Source organism: Macaca mulatta, chromosome 11 (genome assembly GCF_049350105.2).
Source record: "Macaca mulatta isolate MMU2019108-1 chromosome 11, T2T-MMU8v2.0, whole genome shotgun sequence".
In the NCBI taxonomy this organism is placed as follows: domain Eukaryota; kingdom Metazoa; phylum Chordata; class Mammalia; order Primates; family Cercopithecidae; genus Macaca; species Macaca mulatta.
The window spans coordinates 112,891,050-112,903,708 of NC_133416.1; positions in this window are offsets into that span (position 1 = coordinate 112,891,050).

Sequence of the window (12,659 nt, forward strand, 5' to 3'; positions counted from 1 at the left end):
ATTTGCTTACCAGCTCTCCAATAAATGTATATAATTAATTGTGGGCATGCTACCTGTCTCTGCTGGTGTAAGACCTTCCCTGAGTTCTCGGCCTCTCCTCTCCATCATTCTGTTATACTGCGGGGCTTAATGGAGAAGGATTGGGAGCATAACTGAATGTGTAGTGTGGGTGAGGGCTTAAGCCCTGGGTATATCTGATATCCTGAGGTGGAAAAGGAATTTCTGCACATTCCTCCAAAGAGGGGGTGAGGAGGCTGATGGAGAGGAAGTTTCTGCTTGAATGAGGCAGCTCATTCTTCCGAAGGGTTTCCATGCAAAGAAGAACAGATTGCTTCTGAGCCAGGATGTTTGTAGGATCAAGTGGTTTGTGTTTTCAGTCATGCTGGGAAGAAACCTTGGTTTGAAGACGCCAGGTGAGAGGAATAGGCGGCTATAATAGTCCGTTCTCACACTGCTAATAAGACATAACCAAGAGTGGGTAATTTATAAAGGAAAGAGGTTTAATGAACTCACAGTTCCACATGGCTGGGGAGGAAGGAAGAGCAAAGGGACATCTTACATGGTGGCAGGCACATCTTACAACATGTGCAGGGGAACTCCCCTTTATAAAACCATCAGAGCTCATGACACTTATCCACTATCAGGAGAGCAGCACTGGAATGACCCACCCCCATGATTCAAGGACCTCCCACTGGGTCCCTCCCATGACATGTGGGGATTATTATAATTCAAGGTGAGATTTGGGTGGGACACAGAACCAAACCATATTGGTGACCCACACTTGTTTGATTGGTCAGAATCTGTTCTTGAAAGAGCAAGTCTCTTCTTTGGATGCAGGAGGGAGGGGAGCTCAGTAGGCTGCAAGGAGGCTGGGCCTTTCGAGGCAATTGGTGTGGTGGGGGATGGTGCACTTCCTCTAGAGCCAGTGTGGTTCAAATCCTGGCACTACTTCTTACTCTCATACTTTGTGTGATCTATGGCAGGTTACCTAACTCCTCAGGCTTAGTTTCCTGGTCTGTAAAGGAGGAAATTACAGTAGTGGTTAACTCTTAGGGTTGCTCTAAGGATTAAATGAGATAATTCGTATGAAATTACTAATATTCATTATTCTGAAATTCATGGATGAGCTTTTGTGTGTCTGTAAATTTGAAGAACTGTACGAGCTTTGTGTGTATGTACACATTTCTGGGGAGTAGGTCTGTGGTATTCATCAGCATCTCTTAGAAGGATCCCAGACTTCCTAAGAGCCGAAGGGTTTCTGCCCGAGGGCTCTCCTCCCTGTTTTTGGAGCGCTCCTGACTTGGGCTCTCTGCTTTGAACATATTGTTCCCCTTGTGTGGAATATACTGCCCTAAACTCCTCCCCGCTTTCAGTAATAATAATAATAATGCTGATTATAATAATAGCAGCAAATGTTTATAGAGCATCTACTATGTGGGTCTCTAGTATGTTATTAATTTTTCTCTGAGTCTTAGTTTTCTACCTTGTAGGGGTATTGTGAAAATTAAATGAGACAATGTGAACAGAACAGATTATGCCTATTGGTACATAGAATATATATCAACACATCCTCTTTACCTTCCTGCTTTTAGATGTCTTCTATGTTGTTTTCTTGAAGTAAGCTAGGCCTCTTCTGAATCAATTTCGAGAGTCTTCATCAAACTCTCTCTAAGGTACGCCCTTGTCTAGGTCATGCAGTGGTAATGATGATAGGTATGTAGCATTTTACCACTTACCTGTATTCCATATACTGCCTAATGTCACAAGGTGCAACAGCATAATCATTCATGCATGCATTCATTCATTCATTCATTCATTCATTCATTCTTTCATAACCATCAGTTCAGGACCTACCATAGTCCAACACTATAGCTAGGGACTTGGTTTCTGCCCCCAAGGAACTTGTGTCATGGAGTGGGGAGTTGTGCAGAGCAAATACATAATTAATAGTACCTGTGCACTGAGGCGTTTCATCAGACTGAGGTGTTAGGGAAGATTCCTGGAGGGAGTGACACTGGAGTGAGTTGAGTGAGGAATGATGGGGGAGGACATTTCAGCAGAGGGCCAAGCTCTGCAAGGGCTTGATCTCCCAGAAGCTAAGGTGGGCTTCGTTTGCTAAGATTAAATATACAGACAAAATAAAGAGTTTGGAAACAGCTCTAACTCCCTGCCCTGGTCTGTGAGGTCCAGCAGAGTCTGGTCTCTGGTCACCTTGCAGGCTACATCCTCCATTGCTTTCTCCATCACTCACCGTGGTCCAGCTACACTGGCCGTGTTCACGGGTTGTGAACAAGCCTGCTTCTAATACAAGGCCTTGACACTGCTGCTCCCTCTTGGAATGCTCTTCCGCCAGATCCTCCCAAGCCTACCTCCTTCTCATACTCCATGGCTTAATTCACAGTCACCCCGTCCGAGAGGCCTAACTGACCACACAATTGGAGGAACCTCTCCCAGGAGCTCCCTCACGTGCTCATGCCTTTTGACTGCCTGAAATCCTCCTGCCCTCAATGGCAGCCATCGACGTTCCAGAAATTCTGGACGTTCTATCAGCCTGGTTTTCTGCCTAAGGATTTTGTGAGATCAGAGCCCTCCAAAAACTCTCAAGGAGAATAAACCTTTGTTGCTTTAAGACATTAGGTTCCTGACATTGTTTGTTACTGCAACATAACTTAGCACATCCTGACAGATACATTGCTGTATCCTCCAGCACCCCAAAATAATCAGGCACACATCTAAGTACAACATAATTATGTGTCAGCCAACCGAATGAGGGAAAGAAGAAAAGAAAGGTGGGAAGAAGAGGGGAGGAAAAAAGTCAAAGTTAGGATGAGGCTAAATAAAGTGACTCACAATGGGTCATCTTCTGTAGGACAGGGGCCTAAAACAGTAAGAATTCTTCCGTCAAGAGATATACTTCCCAAAGACTGAGATATCATGATAAAGGGCAGGCCCATTTGGGGTTTGTGATAAAATCCAGAAGTCTTGGGGACTCCCACTCTTTTTAGTGGGTCATCAGGTAGATTTCTCAGTGATGTTACCAATCACATGTGATGCCTGTGGTCTCCAGATAAGGACAGACTGTAGGGCTGCTCTTCAAGCAGGTTCTTTTGCATCTAAACCCTTGATCCAATCTTGCATTCCTCATATTGAACAAAAAAGCCTTCCCTGTTCACCTTGTATTGACCACATCCCTGTTGCCTTTGGAAGGTGGTTCACAGCTCTGGGATTGCATCTGGCCCCAGACGCTCTCAGCAGTGATGTATGTTGAGCTCAATATACTCCTGGCTGGATGTTCCATAGAATAAAGAATGAGATCAATTAAAAACATATGCCTAGAAAAAACCATCAGGAGTCCTCTCTATTTCCAATCTCCAGAAGCCACACTGCGCTGTTTCTCAGAGCTCAGGAAGGCTCTGGCTGGTGACGTAGCAGCGTGAAGGACCGCCGAATTGTTGGCATTCTTTTGTTCTGAGGAGAATAAACCAGTTTCAGCTAAAATAAGAACCAGATTGCCCAAAAATGTTTAAGTCTTGGGATTCACTGCTTAAAAACAACTTCTTGAGTGTTTGAATGAGAACTTTTCCCAAGGATGGCTTTGGTGAGGGAGGAGAGGCTGCCAGATACTGCATCATTAACTAAATACCAGAGAAAATGGCTCTGTATTTTATTGCCTTGTGTGTTAAACTATAGAGAACAAGAAATTGGAAAGGACTAAACCCAGCCATGTTTAAAGAATGGAAAACAAAATGCCCCAGCTGTTCTGTTCAGGGAAGGATAATTCATAAACAGAGAAACAGGCAACACATTTCTGGATCTGGTTCAGCAACAAGTTGGAAACCATCATGCTGGCAGGACTCCTTTGGCCACCAAGCCCTGATCCCCACCTTCTCCCCTCGGATGTGCCTGAGGCCATGTCTCAGTCCCATCCTTGAAGAATTCATGCAGCAGTCTGTTGAATTGCCTTGGTCCTTTTGGTGGCCATTTCTTGTTCACGTGGGCTTTGCAGGGTGACACACAACCTGAAACTATTCCAGGGCTGCTGCCATGACTCTTAAGGTTAAGTTTACAATGAGAAAAGGGAAGAAAGAAAGTGGCAGTGATGAGATCCTGTTTGAATTCAATTAGAGCCTCCATTCAGGCTTGGAAAAATTTATCTGATGACATCTGCTTAACCTCCTGGGACATGGAAAAGGGGTGGGGCTTGTCACCAAGAGGACTTCCTCCTTCCTCCTCTTCCTGCAGCCCCTTGTTCAGCAGTGCCCTGGCTGCCTTCCTGCTGGGCCTGGATACCCTGCTATCAGGGACCCACCCTGCATGTTTGTGTCTGAGTCTGGAGGCCCCACAGCCTCTGGCTGTTGGCCTACTAGAGCAAGGCAGGCTTTCTCAGTCCAGCACAGGCGTTGGCTCCGGAAACGACACTAGAGAGGACTCCAGAAGCCAATGGGTAAGAAACCCTAAGGTCTTTGTGGAATTCCCAGTGAAAAACATGGGTCAATATTTATTGTTTTGGAAGAGTTCTTTTTTCAGGGATGTTGGACTCTGTTATTTCCTTTGAGCAAAAGCATGGAATAATATAAATAAATTCCATTCCATTCCATTTTGTTTATAGATTAATTGCTACTATGCAACTCTTTTTGAGCCACAAAACTGGCATTTTTTTCACGTGGTTCAAACTACTATATTATTTTGACAGTGTCCTGGGCACTGTGGACAAGAAGTACATGTAAGAAAATGTCTTTCAGAGAACACAGCATCTAGTAGGGAGATGGGAGTGTAGGTAGACGATTATAGAACATTGTGGTTAGTGCAAATGTAGAGGTATATACCAGTGGCAGAAAGAAAGCAGTGTCAAATCCTGCTTGAGTGGAATAGGAGAGCTTACCATTATTGGTTCTTAGTGACAGCATGTACACAGTTTCTTTAAGACCACTTAACTCTCTATTAGTACTTAGAGTAGGAAGTAGGAGAAATATAGCATTCTCTTCTTTTTTTTTTTTTTTTTGAGATGGAGTCTCACTCTGTCACCCAGGCTGGAGTGCAGTGGCACAATCTCAGCTCACTGCAAGCTCCGCCTCCTGGGTTCACGCCATTCTCCTGCCTCAGCCTCCCCAGTAGCTGGGACTACAGGCACCCGCCACCACGTCCAGCTAATTTCTTTTTGTATTTTTAGTAGAGATGGGGTTTCACTTTGTTAGCCAGGATGATCTCGATCTCCTGAGCTCATGATCCACCCCCATCAGCCTCCCAAAGTGCTGGGATTACAGGTAGGAGCCACCACGCCTGACCAGCATTCTCTTTTAAAATTATTATTTTTTATGAGACAGGGTCTCACTGTCACCCAGGCTGAAGTGCAGAGGTGCAATCATAGCTCACTGCAGCCTGTACATCCTGGGCTCAAGCAATCCTCCTGCCTTGGCCTCCTAAATCCTTGGCTGGGATTACAGGCATGAGCCAGTGCACCTGGCCTAAATTAAATTTTTTTCTAATAATTTTAAGCTTATAGAAAAGTTGCAAAGATAGAACAAATCATTTTCACATACCTAGTATCCAATTTCCCATAATCCTTTACACTGCCATGGTGTATTTATCAAAACTAAGAAATTAGCATTTATACACTACTATTAACTGAATTCTAGACTTTATTCAGTTTCACCAGTTTTTCCATTGATGTCCTTTTGTTGTCCACATTGCATTTAAGTGCAGCAGTTTAAAAATATATTTGCAAATTCTGCAACACTCTTCCCAGAGAGAGTGAGGTCTATGTTCCCTTGCCTTGAAACTAGACAGGCTTTGGTGACTGTTTTGAACAACAGAGAGCAGTGGAAGTGACACTAGGTGACTTCTGCATCTAGGCCATACATGGTGGTTCAGATTCTGCCTTGCTCACTGAAACATTCACCCTTGAAGTCTCCAGTCTTCATACAAGAAGGCCAACTGCCCTGAGACCGCCATGCTGCCAGGAAGCCAAGTAGCCAATGGAGAGAGACAATATGGAGAGGACTGGAGACTCCACAAAGAGGGATGCTAACCTATGCTGCAGCCTCTCTACCTACCAGCTGCTCTGGCATGGCCTTGTTCTGGCTTCACCCACTGTCAGACTGTAACCGAAGGAAGAGACCATGAGCCAGAGCCCCCAGCCAAGACTTTCCTGAATTCCTAACTCACAGACACTGAAAGGGATCATAAAATGATTGTTGTTTTAAGTGACTGCATATTGGGGAGTTTTGTTACACAGCAGTAGATAAGAAGAATATGACAGCTCCACCAGTAGCTCTTAAATGAGATATGAGGCCCATTCACATGAAATAACCTCCCAGACATTCCAGCATTTCATTTTTCACACATTCCTTGAGCATCTATTGTGTACCAGGTACTCCACCAGGTGCTGCGGGAAGTCGATGACTAAGATAGTTTCTGACCTTGAAGGTTCATAATCAGAAAGAAAAGCAGACAAACAAATGGCCACAGTACAATATGTTTAGTCAAAGTGTCCTGAGACCAGAGAAAAGGGACAAATGTTCCTGGGGGACGTGCTTGAGCTAGGAGTTGAAGGATGAGTCAGTTTCCCATTGGGATAGGGGTGAGGACACATGCTATGTTTGGAGAACCTGGAATAGCTTTTCATGGCTAGAAACACAGGATTTATTTGCATAGTGTGCTTTTTGGGGTAGGAGTGGGTCAGGCATGGACTAGGAAGTAAAAGTGAAAAAGGCTCAACAGGGAGACTGAGGTCAAGTTTCCAGAGTGGAATCTGGGGTCACAACTGGTATGTCATATCTCTTAGCCTGCATCTGATTGTCCTTCCAGAAACTTCCTAAAAAGATGATGTTTAAATGTTAGTTACTAAAAGGTGCCCTCAGGAATTTGGACTCAAAATATACATCCACTGTGTGTAGCTTGACCTCCTGGAAGAATAAACTTTGCAAATGACCAGAGGTTAGGGTTTGAAAACTCTAAGAAAATCTGCCAAAGTATTGGCCAAAGGGTTTATGAGGTTTCTATTTCCATGTTTTGCCTTTTCCATGGAACCAAGTTTATGGAGGGTGGAGGTGGGGTGTGTGGAATGAAAGCATGCATCTTCAAAAGTAAACAGAGCTTCAGCGAAAGGAAATTGAATAAACTCTGTGAAGGCAACAACTGAGGACTGACATAGAATAAAACGGAGTGAGGGAGAGTGACCTCAGGACTGTAGGAAAGTAAGTTAGAGGGAGGAAGGGCTCAGCAAAGGGGGCAGGGAACCTGGTAATTTGGACTTGGCAACTCGGCCTCGGTCAGACTCTTGCTTGGGTCAATGCAGTCCCTTATTTTGTTTAACCTAGTTTGAGATTGTTTCTGTCCCCTGCCCACAAGAGAGTCCTGACTAATTCTCCAGGCTTATATATACTTCTTCATTTGATTCCCTCCAAAATGCTGGGGCTCAAGAAGACCAAATCATCTGCCCAAAACCACACAACTGGTGAATGGTAGAGCCATTTGACCTGGATATTCTGGTTCCAAATTATGTTCTTTCCAGAACCCAGAGCCACACTGCATGCTTACTGACCCCTTCCTACTCATCTTTCTGACAATCTTACTCTTCCTTCACCCCCCCTGTCAGGGAGAGATGGCTCATGTCCTGGAAGCTGCCCTGGACTCCCACAGACTCTGGACAATGGGCAGGAATGTTACTGTACAAGGTCATGTCTCCTCTAATTGTATTTCTCCAACTTAGACGCAGGTAGAGAGGAAATAGCTCTCAGGGGCCATCCGAGGCAAGGCAAAGAAGGTATTATTGCTATAATGTCAAAGACCAGGTAACTGAGGCACAGAGAAGTTGTCCTTGGGCCAAGCTTTCAGAGCCAAGAAGTGGACAAGGTAGAATTTAAGACCTAGTCTCTCTGACTTCAAAATCTGTGATCTCCATGTTCAGAACTTTTGATGCATTATTATTGTGACTGATGATAAAAACAATACAATTAGCTAATACTTGCACGGTACTTACTTATGTGCCAGGCACTGTCCTTATTCTTACAGTGATTAACTAATTTAATCTTCATGACAATCCTACACTATATTTTGCAGGCAGAAAATGCAAATGCAAAAGTAATTAGAAATGAATCTTCTGGGTAGGTGGTCTTTTACCTTTGCTTTTCCCCCTTACTCTCTAGCTTGGCACCTTTTTTGATCCTGTTTGTAGTTGGTGGTCTGGGTAAAAAGTTGGGCCTTGGTGAATCTAGATTACCCCAGATAAATATCTGTAATTTGCTTTCTCGCACCCTTCTGGGTTCAGAGGCTTCCATTCACACCCTCCTCATTTCTTAAAGTTCCTGGCCAAGGGATCTTTTCCATTTGGGTCTCATTTCCTTACCTGCCTTCCCACCTCCTCCTGGCCAAGACCAATCTATCTCTTTGACAACTGGACACCTGCTGCCAAGAGCAATAATCCCCATGTATACAGGGTGTTACCAAAGGGAACAGGGTGGGGAGAGAGAAGGGAAGGGCTTCCTGCCAGCAGCTCAGTGGGCAAGGGGAGAGGAGTTGGAAGGTTTCTTGGGCCTGGAGGATCTGTCCTGCGGGGGCAGGAGGGGCCAGGAGCAGCTAGGGAATAACAGAGGGTGGGAGAAGCAAGGAAGCAGCAGGAAACAGAAGGGCAGTTTCCAACCGGAAAGGGAGGGAGGGAGTGATCGGAGGGGAGTGGTGCTAGTGGAGAAGGAAGGGGTGGGGGATGTTAGTTACATTTGTACAAAATTTCATTGCTTACACAGCCATTTTGACCTCCATTATTACACCAGGGAGGATTCATGAGGCTACCCACTTTGATGAAAAGTAAGTTGAGGCTGAAATCATAAGTGGGTCATTGAAAGCTTGCTGGGCACCAACTACACGTCAGGTAAGGTCCCAGCTGCTTTTCTAATGCTTCTCTGGGGCAATCCTCAAAAGCCAGCTGCAGGAGGAAGGTAGAGGTAGCTTCTCCTGTATAGCTGAGGAAACAGGCTCTGGTTAATTCCCACATTTTAGAAATACGCACTGAGCAAGCAGTACTTTCCAGGGGCCATATAAAGGCTGGAGGGGCATTCAGTGCCAGCGGTTCCCCCGGGTCAGGGTTGTCCCCAGGGCTTTGCACACATGTTTTGCTTACATTTTCATAGCCATGAGATAAACATGCTATTATTATCAACCACTTTTTACAGATGAAGAAACTGAGTCACAGAGAGGCAAAGTGGAAAGGGAGTAAGTTGTGAGCAGATTTGAACCGAGGCAGTCTGGTTCTAGAATATAAGGGTTTATCTATTATGATTTACAGCAGTGAGCAAAAGAAATCTAGCTTTGTTCTTAAATTTGAGTGACCAACCCCAAGTATCATGTACTTTCCACCAAGCCAGATTGCCTTTCAGGCTTAGTGGGAGGGGTCATGTGCATGTCTCACACATAGCAGAAAGGGGGTGATCGTACAACGCATAATATGCTGAGCTGAACAGGTGGCCTCTTTCCTAAGTGCCAGGACATAGCCAGGCAATAGTATCCCACATCAGGATCCTAACAAATAAACATGTCAAGGAAGACATTATTGCCTCTCATTCCTTGCAAATTAACTAAGTCTTAAGCACTTGAGTCACCTAACGGCTCTGGGATAATCTCTATACTTGGGGAAGTAGGATTTTGAAGTGGTCTAAATGCCAGGCTCAGATGACAAACGTGGCTTCTCATTTTGGTTTTGACACTTGCTGCCTTGGAACCTCCAGCTTATCGCCTGACCTTAGTCAGCTTTAATTTTCTACTATGAAAAGGAAGAAATGTAGAACTGACTTCTTTAGGGTTGTTGTCAGGATTAATGAGATCATGCTGGTGAAGGCTTGCACCCTGTAGTCAGGTGAATGGTTAAATGTGAAGCAACGTTAACATCAAGGTAAAGAACTTAAGCGCTGAACCATACTCTCTCTCTTTAAGCCCAGAGTTTGATACTTACTCTTTGAGCAACTTCAGCAAGTTAGCCAAGGTCCCTGGACCTTGGTTCCCTTGTTCATAAAAGGGAAATAGCAGCACCTACCACATAGGACTGCTGGGAAGATTGGGTGAGCTGATGCAGGGGAGACTCTCAGTAGCCATTGAGATTACAGAGGAGGTGACCACTAGGAAGGAGGGTGGCTTCTCTCAGCTCTGACTCTCTTGCCCTTTGCAATTTTCCATTCAGGCTGAAACCTTAATGAGTCCCCATCACTCAGCAAATATGGCTACTCATGGAATTTGGAAGATTTCACTAGTGTAGAGTTTTAAGAGGCTGTTGTGATGGTTAATACTGTGTCAACTTGATTGGATTAAAGGATGCAAAGTATTGATCCTGGGTGTGTTTCTGAGGGTGTTGCTAAAGATTAACATTTGAGTCAATGGGCTGGGAAAGGCAGATGCACCCTTAATCTGGTGGGCCCCATCTAATCAGCTTCCAGGAAATATAAAGCAGGCAGGAAAATGTGAAAAAGCAAGACTGGCCTAGCCTCCCAGCCTACATCTTTCTCCCATGCTGGATGCTTCCTGCCCTTAAACATAGGACTCCAAGTTCTTCAGTTTTGAGACTTGGACTGACTCTCCTTGCTCCTCAAGCTTGCAGACAGCCTATTGTGGAACTTGTTATTGTGTAAGTTAATACTCAATAAACTAATAGGATATATATATGTGTGTGTGTGTGCGCGTGTGTGTATCCTATTAGTTCTACCCTCCTAGGGAACCCTTACTAAAACAGATTATGGTACCAGGAGTGGTTTTAGAGGAACAGAATATTAAGGATGGAGTTCTCTTATTGGTTTTGGGGTTTCTGGAGTTGGCTTCTTAATATGATTAGACCCAAAAATGCTAAGGACTTGACTTCTAATAATATGGAGTACACTGATAGTCCTTGGCATGAACTGTTTAGAGAGTTATGCAAAATAAATGCATTTGATGCTCATGAGAGGCAAGAAGTTTACTGACTCTATACATAATACCTTTGGCCATGTGTGGAGAACCAAGGAACATAATGAAGCTTGTTGGTTACCCCTAAGTTCAGTGGACAAAGTGATAAAAGAAAATGATGAACTCAGGGATTCTTTCTACCAGCTTCAGAAGCAGACACTGAGCCTCAAATATGCTAAGATTGCCCTAAGTGAGAGTCTATTGCCTATAGAGAAAGAGTTGAAATTGTGGAAAAACAGACACAAGCCCTTACCATGCAAGTGACTGACCTGCAACAAAAGGTGCATACACAGCCTTGCCAGGTGTCTACTGTTAAAGTGAGGGCACTGATTGGAAAAGAATGGGACCCTGCAACTTGGAATGGGGACATGTGGGAGGACCTTGATGAAGCTGAAGACACTAAGTTTGTAAATGCTGATGAATCTTTTTTGCCAGAAGGAACAGCTTCCCCATTCCCAGTAGTGGCAACATCCCCTCCCCGACCCATGCTGCCATCGTCCTTTCCACCTTTGTCTGAGGAGATAAACTCTGTGCTGTCTGAGGCAACAGTGCTGGCCTCCCCTGAGGGAGTTGCCAGGCAAAATAATGTGCCAACACCCCTGTTTTCTTCTAGACTTATAACTAGACTAAAGTTCCAGCAGGCCCGCAGAGGTGAGGTTGAGAGTATGACCCATGAGGAGGTGCACTACACTCCAAAAGAACTGCTTGAGTTTTCTAATTTATATACACAGAAATCTGGAGAACAGGCATGGGAATGAATACTAAGGGTGTGGGATAATAGTGGAAGGAACATAGAGTTGAATCAGGCTGAATTTATTGATTTGGACCCACTAAGTAGGGACTCTGCATTTAATGTTGCAGCTCAGCAAGTCAAAAAAGCTTCTAATAGTTTATTTACTTGGTTAGCTGAAATATGAACTAGATGGATTAGAAGATGGCCCACTGTGAGTGACCTGGGAATGCCTGATCTCCCTTGGTTTAATGTAGAGGAAGGGATCCAAAGGCTTAGGGAGATTAGGATGATGGAGTGGATTAGTCACTTTAGACCTACTTATCCCAGCTGGGAGGGTCCAAAAGATATGCCCTTGATTGATGCCTTGTGAAATAGATTTGTGAGGACAGCACTTGCATCTTTGAAGAGCCCTGTAATTGTTCTTCTCTGTATGTCAGATCTAACCGTGGGAACCATAGTCATTCAAACTACAAAATTTAAATACAATGGGAATAATTGGATCCCAAGGTGGCAGGGGCCAAGTGGTGGCACTCAACCATCAAAGGCAAGGTAGGCATAGCTACCATAATGGACAGCAGAGGCAAAGTGGCAATCAGATAGTCTGCCTCATGTAGAGTTCTGGCATTGGCTAATCATTCACGGTGTTCCTAGAAGTGAAATTGATAGGAAGCCTACTGAATTCCTACTTAATTTATACAAGCAGAAAACTTCTAGGTTGAATGGACAAAAGACTAATTTGGATTATAAAAACAGAGAATCATGGCCCCTCAATCAATTTCCAGACTTGAGCCAGTTTACAGACCCAGAACCCCCTTGAATGAAGGGGAGGCTGGGTTCCCTTGAGGAAGGACCTCACTACATTACAGACAATTTATGCAGTGAATCTTTCTCCCATCTTTTCTCAAGGAGACCTCCAGCCTATCACCAGGGTAACCGTGCATTGAGAAAAGAGAAATGGTCAGCGATTTTTGGGGATTACTGGACACTGACTCTGAGCTGA